This window comes from Lissotriton vulgaris, unplaced genomic scaffold, assembly GCF_964263255.1.
Source record: "Lissotriton vulgaris unplaced genomic scaffold, aLisVul1.2 SCAFFOLD_2699, whole genome shotgun sequence".
In the NCBI taxonomy this organism is placed as follows: domain Eukaryota; kingdom Metazoa; phylum Chordata; class Amphibia; order Caudata; family Salamandridae; genus Lissotriton; species Lissotriton vulgaris.
In genome coordinates this window covers 201,758-225,848 of record NW_028245175.1, presented here as the reverse complement: position 1 = coordinate 225,848, position 24,091 = coordinate 201,758, and the positions used below count along the sequence as shown (strand labels likewise).

Sequence of the window (24,091 nt, the reverse complement as noted above, 5' to 3'; positions counted from 1 at the left end):
ACCAGACAGCCGACCACACGACCACACAGTATGTATCAGAGACCCAGGCACCGTCCCACAGCGCAAACATTCAGAGGATGCAATCAACCCGGCTCTCCACAATCGTTCACGGGTATAGTAGGCCCGATGCAAGTATTTAAATTGGATGAGTCGGAGCCGTACAGCAATGGCGGTTCCGCGTGGGGATTCTAGCGCCTCCCTCCAATCGTCCTCATCGAGAGGGCCAACGTCCACTTCCCACGCCGCCCGAAGAGAGTGTAGGGTAGAGGAGCAATGAATGACCAGCGTCTGGTATATCCGGGAAACCTTTCTGTCCCCCAGATCCCCCATAAATACCTTTGCCTCGACCGGGCTGAACTCCGGTAAGGAGTCTAGGTTGGCAATGCTCGGGGTAAGGGCATGGCGCAGCTGCAAGTAGCGGAAAAACTGGGACTGAGGCATTTGGAACTCTGTGCGGAGTTCCTCGAACGACTTAAGGGTAGTGCCGGACATGACCTGGCCCAGTAACGTGATACCTATTGCTTCCCAACCCTCAAAACCGGCCAGGGCCGCCAGCTCCGGGAGCAGACCATTGTGCCAGAGCGGCGTCTCAGCCGTTAACTTGCCCCACCAGCCCATGCGGCGTAGGGCCTGCCGCCACACAGCGAAGACCACTCTGGTAACCGACGGCAGTACACGACGCAGGCGAGCCGAATACAGAATGGTGTGGAGCGAATTGTCACCCATAAGCGACCGTTCCAAGGCATACGCCGGGTCCCCCCTATCACTGTACCACCATTCATTAAGAATAAGCAGTTGGGAAGCCTGGTAGTAGGAGAGGAGGTCAGAGGTGGCCTGGCCACCACAATAAGTAGACAAGAAGCGCGTTTTCAACGCCACCCTGGCTGCACCGCCAGCCCATAGGAATCGAACCAGCACAGAATTGACCTGGCGAAACCACTGTGGGCCGATAGGGTACGGGAAATTCTGAAGTTGATATAGCAGACGCGGAAGCGCCACCATTTTGAAAATGGCCGATCTTCCGAAAATAGTAAGGGGCATTCTGGACCAAGTCCTGACATCGGCCTGGACCCGTTCCCACACTGGCAGGACGCCACGACCCCAAGCCACGACGCGCGACTCCGATAGAAATATGCCAAGGTACTTCAGGCCATCCATCGCCACCCGCAGTCCGCAGCCCAGGGGTCAGTCACGACTCCGCCGCCCAGCACCCACAGGGTCGATTTATGAAGGTTGAGTCGAAGGCCGGAGATCTCGCCAAAGACGCGCATGACCTCCAGAACCCGGGGATCCGAGCGCTGTAGGTCGGTGAGAAAGAAAAGGACATTGTCCGCATAGAGGGCGATCCTATCCACCAGGTCGTCATTCCAGACAAACCCGCGTAGCTGGGCGTCAGCCAGCACTCGGGACGCCTGGGGCTCCATTGCAAGGGCAAACAGGTACGGGGACAACGGGCAGCCCTGTCGAGTGCCCCGACCAATTCGAAAACGCCCGGAAGTGGCCCCGGCCACTCGGACTGAGGCCGTGACGTTGGTGTATAGCAATCGCAAGTACGACAGGAACACCGGGCCAAGGTTAAGGCGGGCCAATAGTGTAAATAGGTATGCCAAAACTCACAGAGTCGAACGCCCTGTCCATATCCGCCAGTAGGAGCGCCGCCTGCTCATCCCGAGCGCCTATGGCGTCAACCGCCGCCTGCGCCCGCCGAATATTATGGTGAGTGGCCCTACGGGGCATGAATCCGGCCTGGTCAGGATGGATCAGGTCTGTAATAAGGGGCAGCAGTCGGTTCGCCAAGGCCTTAGCCAGAATTTTGGCCTCGATGTTTAAAAGAGAAATGGGCCGGTACGAGTCATGCCTGTCCGGCGCCCTGCCCGGTTTCAGGAAAACGACGATCTCGGCATGGCGCCAATCGGGCGGCAGTTCCCCTTGGGCCTGTGCCGCCTCAAGCGCGCGCCTGTACTGAGGCCCCAGCTGGAGGTGGAACTTTTTGTAGAATTCGCACGGGTAGCCGCTCGGGCCCGGTGCCTTCCCCGTATTCAGCTGCCCCAAAGCCTCCCCGAGCTCCTCAGCTGTGAGCGGGACGTCTAGCGCAGTTCTAGATTCATCAGAGACGGCCTGCGGCAGCAGGTCATCGAGATAGGCAGAAATCTCCTCCGTCTCTAGGTGATCCCGGGAGGCGTACTGCGTCTCATAATAATGGGCAAAGCTAGCTGCAAGTATGGCCGGGTCCGTCACTACCGAACCGTCTTCCGCCGTGAGACCCGGCAAAGTGAGAGGCTGGAAGGTCGCCTGACACAACCTGTGAAGCATCGTACAGGACTTGTCGCCCCATTGATAAATCCTGCTACGCGTGGCGAGCCACGCCTGCCTGGCCTCGTCATATAGGACCGAGGCATAGGATTGCTGCGCCTGCAAGAGCTGCCGTACCGCGTCCTCGCCACCCCCATCCCGGCCACGCTGTTCCAACTCCTCCACTTGAGCGGCGGCGGCCGTAATGGCCTCCCGATGTTTCCGCCGTGCAGCCGCGCACAAAGCGATATCAACGCCCCGTATCGTGGGCTTCAGCGCCTCCCACACCACCATTGCATCCACATCTCCCACAAGGTTATCTCGCCAATAATTATCAATCGCTTCACGCAAGTGATGCACATACTCGGGCTGCTGTAGATGCCACGAAGACATCCGCCAACGAAACGGCTGTCACTTCGAGGGGAGGTCTATAGTAGCCACAACCGGGGAGTGATCAGACAGACCTCTGGGGGGTATCGCAGTGTCCCTCACACGGCTCAAACAGGCACCAGGCATAAAAAGACAGTCAAGTCTCGAGAAGGAACCATGCACCGCTGACACATACGTGAATTCACGCGCAGCAGGATGAAAGTGGCGCCACACATCGACCCAGCCCAAGCTATCCACCGTTGTACGCAGTCTAGTGTGCGGGCTGCAGGGGAGGAATCCGCAACAACAGGCACCCGTCTCTGGCGGTCCGAGCCCACATCCATAACCTCGTTCCAATCGCCCCCAACCACAGTCAACACATCCGGGATTTCATCCCATAACGTAAACAGTCTCTCAGACAGGGCCCACTGCATGGGAGGGGGGGGCATAAACGCTACCAAAGACCACCGGCTCGGCACCCATCAGCCCCTCAATGAAAACATAGCGGCCCTGAGGGTCAATCCATTGCTTTTCATGCACATACGCCACCCTGCGATGAACCAATATAGCCACCACTCGTGAGCCCCTCGCGAAGCCTGCATGGTACACTTGCTGGAAGCCGAATCTCTGGAGGCTAAGGACCTTGGAGCCCAACATATGGGTCTCCTGAAGCAACAGTACATCTACAGCCTCCCTTTTCCCCCAGCGCAACACAGCACCACGTTTGATTTTATCAAGTATCCCCCTCACATTCCACGTTACAACACGAATGGCCTTATTAGGAGATACAGTCGTACGATCAGCCATCATCAAAGCAGTTTCCTCCATCAGGCCCTCCGCGCAACCCCGGTGCACCCCACCATCCACTCGATCCAGCAGCAATATACACGTGTGGTCCCACCCCCCCAGCCCCAACACCCAGACGTCCACCCCTGGCCCGAACCCCCCCAAACACCCACAACAGAGCAACCCCCCCCCTCGCCCCGCTCCCCCCACCCCTATACCTCATAGAACATTGAAGTATCTGTCGCGGCATGGAGAGACCCGGGTCCAAAACAGAGGACCCAGGGCCCGCCATACCAATGGATCCCAACACCCCGGTCATCACGCACTCACCACCCCCCCAACAACACCCACAACTCGTGAGGGTCTAAGGCCCATAGAAGCCGCCTCCCGAGCCCCACAGCATTCCCACCAGTAGCCTTAGAGTGTCTCAGGCGAATACAGACTGGCATGAACGGAGTCCCAATACAACTGTCTCACCAGCCGATACATCACAAAGTAGGGCAACACATTACCAGACAGAACTAGGGTCCAGGCCCCACCAGAGTTCAACTGCCAGCATCGGAATGTTCAGAATCCCTCGTGCCACTGGTCTGCGTTGCACTAGCGGAGGCTGACCGTTTGCGTGATCTGGACCTCCGATGTCGTCCTTTTCGGTTTGGGCGGTTTGTCCGCTCCGGCGACGATCCCCGGGACCCACCCGGGTCCAGCCCCGGCTGGGCATGCGGCCTGAGTCTCACTGCTTCGTCGGTCCAACGAAATACCTCCTCGGGCGTATCAAAGAAATGCGTCCGGGACTGGTACACCACCCGCAGGCGGGCCGGGTATAGAAGAGAGTACTGGAGCTTCAGGCCCCGCAACTTAGCTTTGGCGGCCACAAAAGACTGTCTTTGCTGCTGCACCATTTTCGTATAATCCGGGAAGATCATAATGTTGTGGTTTTCATAAGTGAGCGAACCCTTGTTCCTTGCCTCTCGCAGTATGACATCGCGGTCGTGGTAGTTCAAAAGCCGAGCAATAACTGGCCGAGGACGCTCACCCTCCGGCGGCCGCTGAGTCAAGGCCCTGTGGGCTCGCTCGATCACGAAGCAAGCGGATAGTGCCCCTTCGGGGAGCCAGCTCTCCAGCCATCGGGTCAGAAACTGTTCCATGCCATCCTTCTCACACCGCTCCGGAAAACCAATAAAGCGGAGGTTGTTCCTCCGTGCGCGCCCTTCGGCATCCTCCACTCGGGCAGCGAGAGTCTTTTGGATACACTCCACCTCCGCCATTCTTTTCTTCAGTGCGCCAATGTCCGTTTCGGTCACCGAGATTCGAGATTCGGTCTCAGTGATCCGCTCCACCGCATTGCGGAGGTCTTGGCGCAGCAGTGTAACGTCCGCTCCCACTGCCCCGATTTTAGCATCGAGCATGTCCCAGGATTGGGTGATGGCAGCAAAGAATGTTGCATTGTCTGGCCCGACCCGCCGCCGCCGCCAGTTGCCCGGAGCCACCACTGGGCCCCGTAAATTTATCAATGGGGCCGTGCTTAGGCGGGCCTCCTCCACCAGCCCTGGTCATGGCCGCTCTCAGGCTCAGCGGGTCCTCTCCTTGGGCGGGGCGGACACCACCCGCGACGATTCTCAGTAGACCCTCGGGAGCAAATCCGCAGCTATGGGCGCAGGAGGCCTCAGGCCCCGGGTTGGGACGTCGGCACTGGTGTCCTCAAAGGAAAGAGTGACAGGGGTTGCTTCCAGGCCAGGGTAGTCCCGGCGTCGCGAAACTCGAGGCCCCGGCTTCACAAGGGCAGGGCAGGCCTCCACCACGTTGTGTCGCCTGCAAGTGTCCTCCCAAGGCACAGCACAGGAATAAAGGGCACCTCTGCGATCTGTGGGCAACTGGAGCTGTAAGGCCGGGCCGAAATCCGCGCCGCCGATGCCACCTCCAGCAGCGTGCCTGCAACCGCCACCCGGCGTCCTGAAAATCGAGGTCCCCGGTTCACAGCCAGTCACTAGGCCGCACGTCGTCGCCGTCGCCTCAGGGTCCCAGAAGAGATGGAATCGCGGGATCAAGACACCGGAGAAGGCAGGACACTCTCCCGAACCGATGCCACTCACAAGGTACCAACTGCAGGCTCGGGGGCCAGGATAAATGAGCAGATTATGTCCGGGCCGGCGGGAGCTCTACAAGGCTGCGACCGCCATCTTCGCCCGCTAAGCCACGCCCCCTCCCAGCAGCAAATTTTTAAAGCTGCATGCAGGAGGAAGCTGCATGGATGGCAGACAACTATCTAAGACTCAATGGGGATAAAACTCAGATTTTACTTTTCGGAGACAATCAGGAAATTTGGTCCAAGGCCTGGAGGCCAGATACGCTTGGATTCTGCCCTCGCCCTGACTTCAGTGCCAAAAATCTAGGCATCATGGTTGATACCTGCCTCTCCTTGGGCCCCCAAATAAATAGAAGTCTCCACCTGCTTCGGAATGATAAGAACCCTCAGAAAGATATGTCAATTTCTCTCCCCCTTCCGCGTGGAAACAGGCAGTGATAGCCCTTGTGTTGTCCAGATTGGATCACTGCAATGCCCTTTATGTAGGGATCAATAAGGGTCTCCTACACCGGCTCCAACTTGTGCAGAATGCTGCTGCCAGGCTGGTGATGGGCCCTCCTAAATTCCACTCTGTTGCGGCTACCATCAAGAGCCTTCCTTGGCTTCCTTTGGGTCGAAGAATTGAGTTTAAAGTAATTCGGTGACTGTACCTAGATTCAGAATATCTAGATGGGGGAGGTCCTTTTCGCTTGCTGCAGACAATTTGTTGAACTCCCTTCCGCTTTCAATTTTGATTCTGGACACTCATTTCGTAAGGCCTTGAAGACCTGGCTCTTTACCAATACGAATCTGTAAGCCCTCTATCTATGGACACCCCTGATCATGACACTGATTGTAAAGGAGTACGGGGGTAACCGCAGATAGACCGTGAGATGGTACGGGAAACTTCTGATAAAACGCGTAAAGCGGATTATAACGATGCTTTTAAATAGCCTACAAACACTAGTCACGGTAAGTGGGGTATGGGGTTTAATTCTTCGATTGCTTAAACTAGAACAGAGATTAGATGGAGGGCTCGGGGAAATTGGGGGTCTTGATGTACTTTAAAGTTTCCACAAAGGATGCGATTGCCAATCCACTAACATGTAAATTATATTAACGGTTTAGTTTCCTCATCAAAAAGGGAGCCACCTGATGTATTAAATTGAGGAGGGTATTGTGACCGAGCTGTGGAGTTTGAAAAATGAGCAGTGAAATGTTGCACACTGTTTGACTGTTGTAGTAGATAGCACTGATAAATGACGCTTTACACTTGGCTTGATGCTTATGTACAGAAACTTAGAAGTTGGATTTTATTGATAGTTGTGTATATATTTTACCCCAGATAAACCCCTTACGAAGGGTAATCCCGAAATGCATTGGGTGTTCTTGAATAAATTGTGACCTGTGGAAACACGTTTCTCCTGTGTTGTTGTGAAAAGACTTTGACAAAGAAATGAAATGATTAAAAAAAAGTCGAAGAAAACAAAGGATAAAAAGATTGATAAAAATTGAGTAAATATGGATTTATTGGACTTGGTGGGGGCATAATTGGCTCCTCTTCAGTTTGGTTTCACAATTGCAGTGCAGTTGGGCGGAGCGAGGAGCAAGCTTGAACGCCGAACAAAGGTTAAAAATGAATGAATATGGAGAAAGCTAGAAGCGAACAACAAAAAAGGTGTGCATCTCATCAAAACTGTCTTTGCAATGAATGTTCATTGACCCTCATTTTTGGAGCTGGGTAACTATTTTGAAGGGCCTCAGCAAACATTGCCATTTTTTTCGCCTGAAAAGTCTGTGTGATGAAAAGTTCGACTTGAATTCCGTTTTTGGCTTTCACCAGACTAAAGGGGGGCAGCCCCGTCAATTGAAAGTGAAAGAAAACACTCACAGTCAGCACTGCCGACTACGCCTCATTGCTACCTAGGCTTGGGCGTGCACAGCATCATCTGATGTGGCTAAAACTCCCCCTAATATGTCTCAACCTCACTAAGCCCTCAGCAACCAGGTGGCGGTCAGCCAATGCCCATCAGGTAAAGAAGCATTGGCATAGCCAGTAGGTCTCGCCTTTGGGACCTTATAAGTCTCTGACCCCTCTATCTACACTGATGTAATTGGAAACTTCTCCCCACCACCAATCCTGACGCGCGCTTTCAGGTCCGTATGGAGATAGGCCAAAAAATGAACAAGGGCCTCATCCAGTCCATATTCTAAAAGGATGGACCATAGACGGGACCTATTGACAAAATCGAAAGCTGAGGACAGGTCCATAAAAGCGAAGTAAAGTGGCGAGTGCTGTGCAATAGTGTACTTCCCTATCATCAAATTAAGATTAAGACTTTGCTCGTTTGTGCAAACTTTACCCCTGAAACCTAGTTGGCATTTTTGTAAAATCTGATTGTCCTCTATCCAGGTTAAAATTTTTGTGTATAAAACGCTGCCTAAAATTTTAAGGGTGTTATCTATGAGGGAGATCGGTCTACAGCAACAAGGTTGTGTGCAATCGCCCTTTTTAAAAATGGGAACGATCGTGCTAGTAGACCATATCTTAGGCACTTTGGCACTGATTAGAATATTAAAAATATTTAACAACAGTGGGTCCCAGAAATCTGGTTTATGTTTAATAAGATCGATGGCCAACCCATCAGGGCGTGGTGTTTTATTGCCCGCACTCTGACGTATGTTTATTGATAATGAGACTCCAGGGGCACCCTATTAATAAAAGGGTCGGATTAAAAAGCAGGCTCTTGGTAAATAGTGGAAAAGTGACTTTCCCAGGTAGCGCTCATTATGTTGCATCTGATGGGAGTGAACGGTTGTCCCATTGAGCGCATCCCAGTGCTCACCTAATAACTGTTCCTTCCTATTAGCAATAGCCTACTTATATGTCAACCTTAAGGACTTGACCGAATCATTACACCTAGGGCTTTGAGATAGGGCCTTGCGGAGCTTCCTTTTGGCAATTGTGCACTGCTGATTGAACCATCTAGGCTCGCGCAGTACTGTACAAATGGGTTTAGACAGCAAGGATTTAATGGCTCCACTGAGTTCGGTAAAGGTGCTGATAGCCACTGGGTGTGCAACAGGGCCTCTAAACAGATGTTAATAAGATTCATGTTTCCACTAACCATAGAACTGAATCGGTCTGCATAATTAATGCCTCGCCATACCAGTCTGCGGTTATCTGTCGATGGTGATAGATCTCCAGCACCACATTCTGTCTGAGGCGTTGGAACTAGAGACATCCGTAACGTTACTTGTATTGGGTTATGGTCCCCAAAGATTGTGGCCATAATTTCGGCTTTAAGCAAGCTTGCTTCTAAAGCGGGGGAGATAAAAAAACATTATCAATTTCAAATGAACAGATTGTCCCTCTGAATGTCGGTTCAGGGGGTGCATTATCTTTTGTAGTTGCATCAATTTCCATAACATTAATTAAGTTATGGGTGTTCAAATGGTCCATTAGCTCTCTACCCCTATTGCATGTTTGTCTGCTGCTATGTGAATATTCGCTTGACCATGAGTAAGTTAGCTTAGCAATAAAATCGCCCCAAGACAGATTCCTACTGACTTAATGGAGTCTTTGGATTTTCCAATAGATGCAATAAAATTAAACACATTTATAAAATGCATATTTGGAACAGAATGAAAATCATTGTTATAAAAATGAATTATCCAAAAGGAAATTCCCCTATTAAATAATATGCCTAAAATATTATTGTTGTCTATATGTACAGTTTTTATGCACCCCCCTGTCTTAATGTTGACCCAGATTGATAAACCCCCAAATGGTCGACCCTGCTTGGGGGTTGTTGCTAGGATATTATGGCATTCAAACCCCTCAATATGCAATTCTTGTGTGGTCCATGTTTCTTGAAAAAAAAGGATATCTTGGTCTTTAATAAGTTGTACCCTATCTGGCTGGTGAAGTTTAGAGTACAACCTTGCAACATTCCAGCTTAAGATACGGAGGTCTGAACTTGCTGAGGCCTTCGTTTGCATAGTGGGGATAAGTGGGTTGTGGGAATAGTACACTCAGTTACTGGCAGAGCATGAGGTAACCTAATAGCAGGATCAGTATTTTCCCCAAAAGTTGATAGTCAGTCTTGGGTCTCTAATCCAGACAAGGCCTCGAACCTATTAGAGGTAGTAATTCAAGAGGGATTGTTGGTGAAAGGAGCATGACTTGGTTTGTAGAAATAACCAAAGGGTAGTGCGCATATGTTAGTACTATTAGGTGTAATGAATTAGCAAGCCCTTAGTAGGTGTCTCACCAAAGAAGGTCTGCGAAAGTTCATTAGAATACTGTCCCCTTCTATATTTTTTGTAGATGCACTGACTCACCCAACCCTGCGTGCCATAAAAATAACCTTTATTTCGGATACATGGACGCTTCTATGCCTTGATAGCCAGTCTGCACATTTATTGCGTAGCTGGTCCCATGACTCATGCTTATCCCTCTTTAACACCTTGACTTCTACAGCAATTCCCCTCCTGTGCTGGAAATTGTTAAATTCCATGGATCATGACGAGCTCAGCTCGTCATGAGCACACAAGCAGTGTACTGCATGACGAGCTGAGCTCGTCATGAGCATGGAAGGGGTTAAAGTAGATACTCCTGACAGTACCAACACATAAGGGCAAGCAGCGGGCGGCAGACTCAGGACATCCTGATTAGCCATTGATACTTGGGGCAGCAGGAACATTAATGCACGAGGTACTAGACAAACTGTTCTGATTCGAGCCCCTGGGCCTGTTTAACCTATTAGCACCATCCCTGGTGGGGTTGGTATTTGAAATGGTTATTGGTATAGGTGGGTTGTGGGGGTGGAGGAGCCGTTTCTATCTATAGGCAATTGACGCAGCCCCTGGATTGATTGTATATCGGGTGAAGGGTGATTGCGGGAGCAGTAACTCTGGCGGTTTACCACACAATTTCAGCATCTAAAATACTCATATCAACCCATTCACTATCGATGGCCCTGCTCCCATCAACCTCTTTGATTCCAGCCACCTTTACCCCCACTGTCCCCTTAAAACGTTTGGCTACTAAAATAGCCATCGGCCTTCTTATCCAGGGTAGAAGAAAAGAACTGCTGGGGAAAGAGTCGTGACCTCATTCTATGCCAATCTATGGAGTGGAGCTGTGTCTCCTATGTTTGCCCAGTCGTCCTTCCTTCTTACCGTCAATAGTGCTGTACACCATCTCTCATCGGGCTCCCGTTCCCGTTCGCAGAGGTGGGGAGAGCAAGCCTCAATGGTTAGAGCGGCAGACCCTGATGCAGAAGTCTAGCCCCGGACCAGGGTTCAATTCCCTACCTCGGCGGGTCTTGGGCTCAAAAATTCCACGGACCTGATAATTCTCACCTCAGTGCCTATTCCAATCATGGAGTACCACTCTGCAACTCTGGGTAATAGCTTGCTTAATCTCCACAACGGCACCCACAACTCTAAGGATGCCTGGCCTCCACCTTGGGGGTGCCCAGGAGTGGACACCTCACAGGGAAAGCCAGGATGGGTTCCACAGCAGTATTCATACAAGCGCCTTGAGACCCTTGCGGGTGAGTAGTGCGCTATACTAGTATCAATTTACTTTTTACACTTTTGAGTTGTTTATTATTTTTCCCATTGGTATTTTTCCTCTTTTGAAATTCTATTTCTTTTTGGTGGGAAGGAGCCGATGATGAGAAGGGGAACATACTGACGAGTACCAGTCAGCAGTTCCCTGGTGGTTGCTCCCGTGAGGTTCCTTCCTCCCGCCCACACTTTTTACTTTACTCTTGTTGGTGGACACACATTAGTGCCTGAGAGTGAGTAGGGCAGACACACCGGAAAGACACACGGTTGTTACGAGGACATCATAGAGATAAGCACAGTCTGTTATAAGAGGCATAGTGAGTGATAGGAGTAAGTGAACCCACACACACGAAACAACAGATGATGAAAAGGAATATAAAGCTTATAGATATCAGGATCAGGTTTTGTGTATGAATTGGATTCTCAATGCCCAGCACCTGGCATGTGTCCTGCATGGATCTGAGCTGGAGGAGTTTGCCCTTCCATATGAAAATCAGCCGGAAATGGTGACCCAAAGAATGCGGTATTCCCTGATTTCGAAGACGCGTGTTTGCCACTCGGAACACCCAACACTTTTGAAGAGGTATTAGAGCCAGGTCCTGGTACAAAGGTATGTAGTGGGCCTGATATCTTAGTCGTTGCTTGTCCCTGGCAGCACGTAGGATACACTCTTTTAGTTGAAAGTCTGGAATGCAAGCCAAAATATCCGGTGGGGGCGCCCAGTATGCTCCTGAAGAGACCCTGCAGGTATTGTGTGAAGTATGGACCTTCTTCTTTAGGGGGAACTCCCTTAACGCTGATGTTGTTTCGCCAAGACTGATTCTCCAGGGCTTCTGTGTGTGCCTGGAGATTGCTATGTTGAGCCCTGAGCCGGAGTATCTCTTGCTGTAGATGCTCCACCTCCTCTTCCCGGGCTTGCTCCTGATCCTCGATGGAGGCAACGCGGTCTCCAATGGCATCGACGTCCCGCCTTATCATAAGGCGGGATGTTTATGCCATTTAGGAACATGTGGCCTCCATTGGTTATCTCCTTCATCTCCCCGCTATTTCCCTTTTCAGCGTCTGCAAGTCGCCTCGTAATGCATTGAATAGCGACTCTAAAAAGGCGTGGGTAACTGGGGCTTCAGAGGTGTCTGCATCTTGGCTGATTTGTGTCATTGGCTGATTTGTGCCTCCCTTCTCTGCTGCCGGTCATCGGGAGCTTGGTTAGCATCTTTTTTAGATTCTGATCCTTCTTGCTTCTCGCTGAGGACATGGCTCCTATATCTCTTACCACATCACCAGATCGGCCTGCCTTGTCGTGGGGGTCCCAGCCCCAGTGGGTGGCTGTCATCGGGTTGTCCTCACACTGTTGCATGATGGTGAGGGCCATAGTTGTCACACCCTTTCAGTCTCGTCCGGGCCTTGCTGCCTTCGACCGTCTGCTATTGCCCTGCTGGGCATCTGCTGCTTGTTCTCAATACTCTAAGCACTTTGCGCCCGAACCTGCCGTGAATCCCCCTGTAGGCCAGCCGCCCTATCTGAGCCTGGAGCACTAGATGTCTTCTTGGACCACTGCAGCTAATTCCTGCACTATGTGCTTGCAGGCCATTGCCTCCGGTTTCCTCTGACTTAGCAGTCAGCTCCAGAGAGACTAATCCATGCCCGGGCCTCTCATCCATTGGCACCATGTGATTCTTACAGCGTTACAGTTCATATCTTATTCCCCTATTGGATTTTGTCATTTTAGTGTCATTTTGACTTTTACTTTTTTGGTTTCTTTATAAATATTTTACATATTACATTAAGTTAAGCCTGCCTGTTCGGTGTTTAGGTACCAGGGGGTTGATCCTAGGTTAATTGAATGGCTTTGAAAGTTCACTCTGACAACGGTTGTGATTGTTCCTCATCTACCACAAATAATAATTCAGTTTCTTACAGAAACTATCTGAAATTATCTGCAAAACAGGCAGTTGATAACCTACCAGGGTTGAAACACCCTGTGGACAAACTGGAATATGGGACTAGTATTGTGTGGCAATAGAACCTCTAAAAATATTCAGCTTGCAGATGAACCAAGGATCACGCTTGAATGTCACACCCTTTTAAAATAGGGTAGTCAGGAAAGTGTGAGGAATATATTGCAGCTATTTGCATTTTGACAGCCCCAAGCAAATTTGAGAACAGAGTGGATGTATGTAGCAGAGACAAGTCTGTTCACCCAATGTGAGTGGTGATATCCGCTTGGCTGATCTGCCTGAAGTTATGATGCTGCTGACAGTAGCGTGTCTGCTAAAAGCGATGGCGTGATTGGTGGAACAATAAAGCCAAATAAGAGAAAGTTATCTTCCGACACCGCAGTCTTCGTGACTGAGACCAGTAACACTGAAGACTCTAAGACTCACAGCAGTATTTTCTCCTTTCAGAGCGTTATTGCTGCAGATGGAGTGAAGCCAAGAAGTAAGCATATTACTAAGGTACCAACAAAGTTTAATATTGTTCATTTGTATTAACTGTTTCTCTTTTGCAGCATTTGGAAATGCATTTTCTAGTTTTGTTGCTTTTTGGTTAGTTTTTTATTGTAGGCTGTTATCTTCGGTTTAAAGGGAAAGATGTTGTGGTGTGTGACCTTAATGCTGCGGTTTACATTTCATTACCATCATTTGCTTATCCTGGAAACTACATACATACATGATTTGCTGCTGTAAAGAAATAATGCTCCTGTGTACTTCATGATTTGTCTTTCAGCACTTCATAGTAAAACCTTTCAATTTTTGACTCAATCATTTGGCAGAAACATAACTTAGTACCATTAAAATAGTTGTGATGGGGAACATTCATGTGGGGTTAGGACTGGCTCGACCAGAGTGCTTGCTGACTTGGAGGAGTATGGAGTTGACCACCTTGCCTGGTCCGGTGTGGAACCAAGCCAGCGATGCTTTGCTGCAGGCTCATTTGCCCTGATAGCTGGTCAACAGTTTGAGGAGGAGGAGGAGGCGAAGAGCTGGCTAAGTGTTCCATGAACCTGGCAGTTCAGTACATCCCTGAGAAGTGAGCTTTGAGTCGATGTAGTGGTCCTCTTATACCACGTGCAGTTCACCCTCTCCAAAGCCTCAAGAATTCCTGGGTGTGAAGGGCGGCTGATTCTGATTGGGTGCTTGATAGTTTTCCAGAAACTCATGTTCTTGATTGTTCATGTTTGTCAGTAGTTAATGAAACACGCCCCGGAGTTTTATCTCTTCAGTTGACACAAGTTGCAAGATAAGTTTCTTTGTCGTTTCAAAAAAATTATGAATGGCCAACGAGCCTCTGTAGGTCAAAGAATGGAAGGGCTGGGGAACTGTCATTCATCTCATTGCTAAGCAGAGCCATGTCATGCTTCATCCTCCGTCAGGCCTCTGATTTTGGCCAACATCGCTTAGAACACTGGGACTTTAGAGCCCATCCTTTTAATGAGAAAAACAAAACTACAAGTCCCACAATCAATAGCGGTGGAAGGTGTCAGACATGACCTGGGACAACATCCGATTCAGCCATCCAGTTCAATGTTTTAAGTATTTGACACAATATTGAATTTATAACCTTTGTTTTTTATGGTCATGAGTCACCAGAATACTAAAAACGTGTCTTTTATTTTCAGGGTCAATTAAGTAATGGTCACCAGCTTGGAAGCTCTGCTAATTCTTCAGTATTTGTCATTGATCTCCACATGTGACTGGTTTGGGTCTGCCCCTGCATCGTTCCCGATAACTCGCACAGGTAAGGAGCTTGTAGCAGCAACATGATAACCCCATACTCATCTGTAAGAAGTGCGCTCCGAGGCAGGTATCCGATCATTTTTGTGAAACAAGGAAGGGGCAATATCTGCTATGTACATTTGTTAAAATAAAACGGTCAAATCAAAGTATACTGTTCCAGAGGTTCAGTCCCAGCGACATTATCTGTAACTGAACGCAGACACCATAGGAAGCATGTGCTTTTAAGACAAGTTGCGTTCACTCACCTAAAGGTGACATGCTTTATCATTGGGCTATACTCGTCACCAGGCTGGTACTACAATGCCTGGCGGGCACCACTAGAGGGCACTCTGTCGGAGATCTTTTAATAAGTACGTTGGATGAGCATAGTAGGACAGAGGATGTTGTGTCATAAGATGTGAGATTGGTGAAAGTCTGAATATAAGATCAACTATCGGCCAGTTGCTGCAATATAGTTAATGTGATCTTCCTGGCCCATGTTGAGATTAAAAACAGTGGCAGAGAAATTGAGGAACTAATGGCCCCTATAACTGTGTGAAAGTGTCGATCACCTATGGACCTGCTGGTAAGCTGGGGTCTATACTTCAGGTCAACTTTTTTCATGCATTGTGTAGTCATGGAGCAATCTGTTGGCATTTCATCAGGACCAAATATGGGAAAATGGGTAAATGTGACCTAATCTTCTCCACAGCATGAGGAGCTCTGTATCTCAAAGCCCTGCACCGTGCATAGGAGATAAGATGCCTAGTACCATCTTACTACCACAGGTGAGCGCTGTCTAACAGAGTGCACTAGATACGGTAACCACCCTAAAATTCAGGGCATATTGACTTGTCCAATAGCGAGTACGCCGCATCAGAGGGAAACTGTTTTGAAAAGCACATGCTTCCTAGGGTGCCTGCGTTAGTTAGAGATAATGTCTGTGGGACTGAACCTCCAGAACAGTATACTGTGAGTTGATTTATATGAAGAATGTGTATACTGGACTGTCATTTTCCTCGTCATCTCTTGTGATATAAAACCACAACACATCGGGAGGCCAACAAATCTATCACACATTAAATGTAAAAATAGCAAAAGGCCAAGCAAATTAACAAGTGACAATTGTCTTTGCAATGGACGAGAGCATCCACCCTAAAGCAAGTTGGAGTATGTAATGCTAATACTACACAATGTATTTTTATACGCTTTTCTCCTAATAAAAGTCAATGGAACATGAACACGTGATAGAAACAGTTACTGAAACGACACTAATGAGTAGGAGGCAGGATCTTCTCTCGAGAGGAATGTGAGGAGTCCGTGAGGTACAGATAAAAGATACACAGACAAGCTGCAGAATTCACTATTTCTGGAAATAACACTTCTGTTTGTCAATGTTCAATTTACTACAAGATGCAGGAAAGTGTGCTGATTGACATCACTAAAAAAAGGGTTCTGGGCCCTAATAGAATCATGTAACTTTGCAGGCATATTAAGGCGAACAGTCACATCAAATTAATATAAGAATATTGTAATTTGGTAATGCAATATATCAATGCACGTTATGGCATTCATGTGTAACCAATTATCGGTATTAAAGAAACCAGTATATCCAGTTATGCTTTCTCAATTCCTTCTTCCTAGAGGCCACCACTGCTGCTATCCAGCTGTAGTCAGCGGTGTCTCCTGTGACCTGGAATCCTGTATTTAATCAATACCAAATGTTGTCAATGCTTCTATCCAACTCCGGTCACTGGTGCCACTCGTACCCCCACCACCCTTGGGCCTGTTATTCTTTTAGCCAGCTCCAGTCAGTAGTGGCCCCTTGGGCATGTATGTAAGCCTACTAGCCAGCTCCTGTTAGTACTGGCCCCTGGGACCTGTTATCATTCTAGCCAACTTGAGTCATTAGTAGCACCTTGGGACTAGTGATCATACTAACCAACTTCAGTCAGTATTGGCCCCCTGAGACCTATTATCCTGCTAAGTAACTCCAGTCAGTAGTGACCCCTGTACCTTAAATCCTGCAAATATTCAAAACCAGAGGTCAACTCTACTGCCAACCAGTTCCAGTCAATATTGACATGTATTGTTACCCTACTTGTAATGAATAACAGAAGCCAGCGTTGTTGCTAGCCAGCTCCAGTGACCAGTGGCCCGTCACATATTATCCTCAATAGGATCAATGCCCAAGGCCTGTGCAGCTGCTAACCTGCCCTAGTCAGTAGTGACCTCCCAGACTTGTTATTCTGCATATAATCAGCAAGGCTTCTGCCCTAATAACACTCTCCCCCACATCCTTATGGTATATTAGCAATGTAATTTATTTACAGCATACGGTAGGTACCGCACTTATTTCACACGATCCCAAAAACAAAGAAAATCTAAATTTGCCTAACCGTTCAGCACTCCACCTTATCAAAAATGAAAATGACCAAATCACACCAAGCACTATAGCCTGCCACATCACATGGCACACTCAGCCACAACATGACAAGATACCCCGGCAGGGATTTGGGGCCATTAATCCTCTGTTCGAGGCTTGTGTGCTGTAGATGCACATGCTTTACATACTCCTGCCCATCTTGTGTTGGGTCTGGATGTTTGCAAGTTGTTTTTCTTTGAAGAAGTCTTTCCAGTCACGAGGTAAGGTGACTCCACCTTTCGGTGATAGTGCGCATGGGCATCGACTCCATTGATAGATTGTTTTTTACCCCAAACGGGTTCGGATGTGTATTGCTGGGCTCCGAAACCGCTCTTTGGGTTCCCCGCAGTCCACTCTACCCTCAACTGTATTGTTTCAGTACCCGTTTCCCTATTCTCTGCGTTTCAAATAGATCGACAAACTCTCCATTTTCGATAGAAAACCTCGTGGGCAACCGTCGGGCTTTGCTGCTTTGGGCCAGCCATCTGCAAATGGAATGGACTCCATTCTATTTCTGTCCTGGGTGCCACGCCAAGTACCCTCGCAGCGACGTACATCAAGTTTGTAACCTATGCCTCTCTCCGGAGCAAAAGGAGGAAGCCTGCATAGCTTGTAAGTCGTTTTAGTCCAAGACGACTCTACCCGATCATCAGGCTCGATGACGAGAGAGGCAGCGTCAAAGCATTCAACACACTCTGGATATCTTCGGGGAAGAATCTGAACAAGACGAGATAGAAGCATCTACCATAGAAGAAGAGGCCCATCTCTATGCCAGAGCGCAATCGTTGGGGCAATCTGGGGCAGCCATGTGATTGCAATTCTACGTCATGCCAGTTCCATAGGCGACTGGCCAAATGTATAGGTTATCTTGCGCCCTTCTGGCATCTAAATAGGCCTAATAAACAGTATTTGGGTGTCAGCTCAATACTTAATTATGTGGCATGAACCATTTCTTCAACAGCTAGTTGCCTGAAGGAGTGTATTTCATTGCAGGAACATGGTTAATGTAAGAAATCAGGCCCCACAGTGTTGCAGCGCAAGCATATATCTGGGCAAGACCCGACCATTCGATGAAGGTGTTGTGGCGTTAAGTAGGTTCTTTGCAGAAAATTATAATGTATCAGTCGAAAATGGGCATTACTAGAAACCATGCGTATTAGTTCACAGGCCCGCTGCCAGTCTTGATCTTCCATTGGAATGTAAGGCCCGTGTGTAGTGCCTACTGTATCTGATTGCATTGTTCTGTAAACACGTTAGCAGTATCTCAAGGGTTTGAGTTTCCGGAGGAGCTGTCGGATAGCATGGCCAGGTGTGCCTGTTTGTGTCTGCCAAGCCCGCATGCTGTAAAAATTGCCCCTGGCTTAGACCAAACTCTTTGCGGTCATGTTTAAAGGGGATAAGTCTCAACTTGGTATAATTCACCCTATTGCTCACATCCCCCTCACTCCATGCCTGGAAGGACATACTGAGTGCCATCTGCCTGATTTTTATATCCAGATTGGGAGCTCCCTATGGAATGGTGCGGTGGCAAACCATTGCCATACTCTGGCCGTCTGTCGCACAATATATGGAGTATCTCTTGGTGTACCTGATTCCTCCATTAACAGATCTGGAAGACAACCAGCATCCACCATTCCTGCCGAGAGCCGCATTTCCCAACTAGGGACTGTGTTGAGCGATCGAGCTGCATGTTGCAATTGAACGGCATAATATTAGGGGTCGAAATGTGGGACCTCCAATCCCCCGCTGCATACGTCCTGGTCAGTGTGGCCAAAGCTATGTGTAATGGCCTTGTTGAAAGATTTAACAAGACCATGAAGGGCATGATCGGTGGACTTCCTGAAAAACTCAAAATAAGAAGGGATGTCTTACTGCCATGCCTGCTTTTTGCCTATTGGGAAGGGCCACAGAAAGGAGTGGGGTCCTCCTTATTTTAGCTTCTGTTTGGGATTTCCTGTCGGGACCACTGTGCCTTGTGAAGGAGGGTTTGGAGAAACCTCTTGTTGACCATTGCAAGATATAGTGGACTATGTGCTTGGCGTTTGCTCCAGTATGTATGAGTACGTGGAAAAAGCAACCACAACATTGAGGAAAGCCTAGCTGGTGATGCCAAAAGGGTGCTATGGTTGAGTTCCAGCCAGGGCAGATGGTGTGGGTTTTGGGGCCTGTGGTTCCTTGGGCTCTGCAGGGTAAGTGGAGTGGACCCTACCCTACCCTAGAAAGAAAAGGGGCGGTCACCTACCTGGTAGACCCTGGTTCTGACAGGAGTCCCGAGAGTGTCGTCCATGCCCACCGCCTTACACCTTACTATGACATGGCAGATGTGACCATGCTCATGGTTCCAGATGAGGATCAGGAAGCAAAGAGTGAACCTGTCCCTAAGCTGTCCAACTATCCTAAAGGTGGGTCAGTGGAAGGTGTAGTCTTGTCAGACACCCTACCTGCTCATCAGGAGACTGATTGCAGACAAGTCCTAAATCACTTTCCTGAGCTCTTCTTTTTGACCTCTCGCCAGACTGGCTGGTGTATCCATGATGTAGACGCTGAAGAAAGACTACCTGTCGAGAATAAAACATACAGGCAGACTGAACATGTGAAAGAGAGCATCAAAGCTGAAGAAAGCATGATGCTGGAATTGGGAGTTCTAAATCCTTCTGAGAGCCCCTGGACCTGCCCAGTTGTCTTAATCCCCAAGCCTCATAACCAGGATGGTAAGAAAGAAATGAGGTTTTGTGTGGACTATTGGGGCGTGAATGCTGTGACCAAAAGCGATGCATACCAAACTCCATGGGCAGATGAACTTATTGACAGGTTGGGAGCAGCCAAGTATCTGAGTATGTTTGATCTCACATCAGAGTACTGGCTGATAGGTCTGACTCCAGGAGCAAAAGAAATATCTGCATTTTCAATCTCAAATGGGTATTTTTAGTTCACTGTAATTCCCTTTGGTTTGAAAAATGCATCTGCCTCTTTTCAAAGGTTGGTGAAATAAGCCCTTGCTGGATTGGAATCCTTGAGTGCAGCATTTCTACACAATATTGCTGTCTTTAGCTCCACCTGGAAGGATCACCTGATCCATCCTAGGAAAGTACCGGGGGCTCTGAGAAGTGCCGGCCTCATTATCAAGGCATGCAAGTGCCAGATAGGGCAGGGAAAGGTTGCATACTTGGGTCACCTTGTGAGTGGAGGCCAGGTTCAACCCTTATATCCCAAGATCTAGACCATTCTGGACTGGGTGGCTCCAACTACCCAGACTCAAGTGAGGGCCTTCCTTGGCTTCCCTGGTACTATAGGAGGTTTGTGAGGGATTATTACACCATTGTGGCACCCCTCAAAGAACTGACTTCCAAACGAATGCCACAAATAGTGAACTGGACTGTGATCTGTCTAAAGGCTCTTGACACGCTGAAGGTAGCAATGTGCTCTGCAGCTGTTCTAAAATCTGCAGATTATGTCAAGTAATTCATTGTGCAGACCGATGCCTCTGAACATGGTATAGGAGCAGTGCTATCCCAAAAACATGCCCAAAGTCAAGATCAGCTACTGGCTTTCATCAGTAGAAGGCTAATCCCCAGGGAGGGGGGCGTTGCCTGGCGATCGGCAAGATGGGCGCACTATAGTGTTGCTCTGCCGGCCGCCGATAAATATCCTTCACTTATCCTGCCTTCACCACGCCATCCATGGCTTTTGCCACTGGAGCTTTGTAGCTGATGTAGCGACTGATGGGCTGAGGTGGTTTTCGATCGCGCGAATGCCCGGAGGAGCGTTAGGCCGTGAGAGGGGCGAGCCGTCTGCACAGGTGTAATGGCGGCATGACTCTCCTGGCTCAGTGCGCTGTGGCCCCTTACTGCCTGTGGCAGCGATCTGGGAAGGCGGAGATTGATTTGGGACATAACGGAGTATCTGCACACTGCAGCTGTGCCGTGACCACAGATAAGTGACCTGTCGGGGGGCTGCGGACACTAGTTTGTGCCGTACCGGGGTTCGGCCGGCCGTGCTGGGCTCTGGAGACACGCTTGCGGCTGGCTGACTAGGCCGCGCCTAGGCCTCGTGAGGCGCGGTGGTGTCAGAGCGGTCGTTCGTTGCTGAGGCCCTCAGAAGATTAGCCCCCGCCCACATCTACATCTCTCCCTGGTGGTATATACAAGCAACGCTGCACACGTTCACCTTTGCCCAGTTGGTGCCCTCGGAGACCGAATTGGGTGTAGCGAGAGGTGGCGCCTTCATGATCCGGACCTCTTGGGGGATGCGGAGTGGCTAGCGGTGCTGGGACTTGGACGCGGATATGGTGAGACTGCGCTGGCCCCCTGGGAGCGGGTCCCCTCTTGCGGTTCTCCTCGCGGTTTTGAATAACGGACCTTGCTTCAGACAGCTGGATTGTTGTTGTGGCTTTGCACTGCGGGCGAGCGCACCGTACTGGGCTGCGAGGCACCTTTGACTGTTGGATTCCTTACACCCTTCTGACCTGTTTGTATGGTGCGCAGCGTTCAAGTGTCTCACTCACAGTCTCCTGCTGAACATTCCCTGATGTTGTGGACTGATTGTGGAGCAGTTAGTAGTTGGGACCAACTGGATGGCATCACTACTCCCTCTGACCGGCCTCTAAGAGTGAATAGTTTAAATACAACAAGGGGCAGTACTTGTGGTCTGCATATTGCCGACTGTTGAAGGGTGAGGCCATAATGGAAAAGCCAGAGAAGAATCAACCACGCCTCACCTGTGAGTTGCGTAAGGGGGCAAACCTACTCAAAACGCGGCCTCTGACTCAGAGCTGGAATCGGCCTCCCAGGGACCCTCGACACTGGGAAAATCGCTAGCTGCCATTCAGGCCAGTCTTCAATCTAATGACGGTAAGATCGAGGCCATCAATTGGAGAATGGATCACTTTTCGGCCAAACTCAACAAACATGCGGAACACACTGGGGAAGCGGAATAGAGAATATCAGACGCAGAGGATGGGCTCGCAACAGGTAGCGGCGAAGGCTACAGATATCATGAAAATTCTCGCTGTCGTACAAGTGAAGAATGAGGACATTGATGCGAGATCGAGGTGCAATAATATTTGAGTTTTGTGTCTTCTGGAATCAACAAATGTGGGCTGCCTTGAAGATTACATGGAGGCGATGCTGCGGGAGATATGCGGCGCGGATGACTTGTCACCTATGTTTGCGGTGGAGCAGACTCATCGCTCCTTGGCGGCGCACCCTCCTCCAGGTGCTACACCGTGCCCCATAATCGCTCGATTACTCAATTTTAGAGACCGGGACACTGTCTTACGGATCACTCGCCAGAAGGAAACAATCACGTACCAAAACAATACCCTATCGTTCTATCCAGATTTCACGGCACAGGTGCAGGCGGCCCGGAAGGAGTTTCAGAATGTCAAGAAGGTGCTACTCAAAGAACAGATACCATATGCCATGCTTTACCCAGCGAGGCTACGCATTGGGGAGGCAGGCAATGGAACATGGAGATGGAACATACAAGATCCCTACAGAAGTGCCGCAAAGGGCCAACTCCCACGTCTGACGTTGATGAGCGAACTGTGAGAAGTACATGGGCCCTGTGTTGTTGTGTACTAGCAGTCTGGCTTCCGGGCCAACCACAGCACCGAGACCGCCCTGATCGCAGTCACCGATGACATCCGAGCGCAGCTCGACAACGGAGAAACAGCGGCCCTCATCCTCCTCGACCTCTCCGCGGCCTTCGACACTGTCTGCCATCGTACCCTAGTACAACGCCTCAGCAACGTCGGAGTCCAGGAGAAGGCACTGGAGTGGATCATCTCCTTCCTCGCCGGAAGGACACAGAGAGTCCGCCTCCCCCCGTTCAGATCTGAAGCTACCGAAGTCATCTGCGGCGTCCCGCAAGGCTCCTCGCTCAGTCCAACCCTCTTCAACATCTACATGAGCCCCCTCGCAGACATCGCACACCAGCACAACCTCAACATCATCTCCTACGCCGACGACACCCAGCTGATCCTATCCCTTACCAACGACACCGCCACCGCCAGAGCCAACCTTCACGAAGGGATGAAAGAGGTAGCCGAATGGATGAAGAACAGCCGCCTGAAACTGAACTCAGATAAGACGGAAGTCCTCATCCTGGGATCCTCACCCGCCGCTTGGGACGACTCCTGGTGGCCCCCCGCCCTAGGCAGCGCACCTAAACCAACAGACCACGCACGCAACCTGGGCTTCATCCTGGACTCCTCCCTCTCCATGACCAGACAAGTCAACGCTGTCTCCTCGTCGTGCTTCAACATCCTGGGCATGCTACGTAAGATCTTCTGGTGGATCCCCACTGAGACCAGGAAGACGGTCACCCAGGCCCTCGTCACCAGCCGTCTGGACTAGGGCAACACCCTCTACGCCGTAACCACCGCCAAACTCCAAAAGAGACTCCAGCGGATCCAAAACGCCTCAGCACGACTCATCCTGGACATCCCCCGTCGCAGCCACATCTCCAGACACCTGAGAGATCTGCATTGGCTCCCGGTCAACAAGAGAATCACCTTCCGTCTCCTCATCCACGCATACAAATCCCTTCACAGCCAAGGCCCAGGATACCTCAACAGCCGCCTCAACTTCTACGCTCCCAAACGCCAGCTTCGATCGACCAGCCACGCCCTCGCCGCCGTCCCCCGCATCCGTAGAGCCACCACAGGGGGACGGTCCTTCTCCTACCTCGCCGCCAAGACATGGAACTCCCTCCCCACCCACCTCCGCCTGACCCAGGACCACCTCGCCTTCAGGAAGCAACACAAGACCTGGTTGTTCGAGCAGTAGCAGATCCCCCCCAGCGCCTTGAGACCCTCTGGGTAAGTAGTGCGCTATATAAATACGATGATTGATTGATTGA

At 49.9% G+C, this 24,091-nt stretch overlaps 1 long non-coding RNA gene across 1 annotated transcript in view; it reads left to right on the top strand.

Moving 5' to 3' along the window:
* LOC147666506 (uncharacterized) overlaps window positions 1–24,091 on the top strand; it is a 93,897-nt gene that overhangs the window by 13,831 nt on the left and 55,975 nt on the right. The window contains exons 3-4 of the long non-coding RNA XR_015304760.1: window positions 13,495–13,545; window positions 14,709–14,827. This is a non-coding gene — a long non-coding RNA (uncharacterized LOC147666506). The remainder of the gene's footprint in view (window positions 1–13,494; window positions 13,546–14,708; window positions 14,828–24,091) is intronic.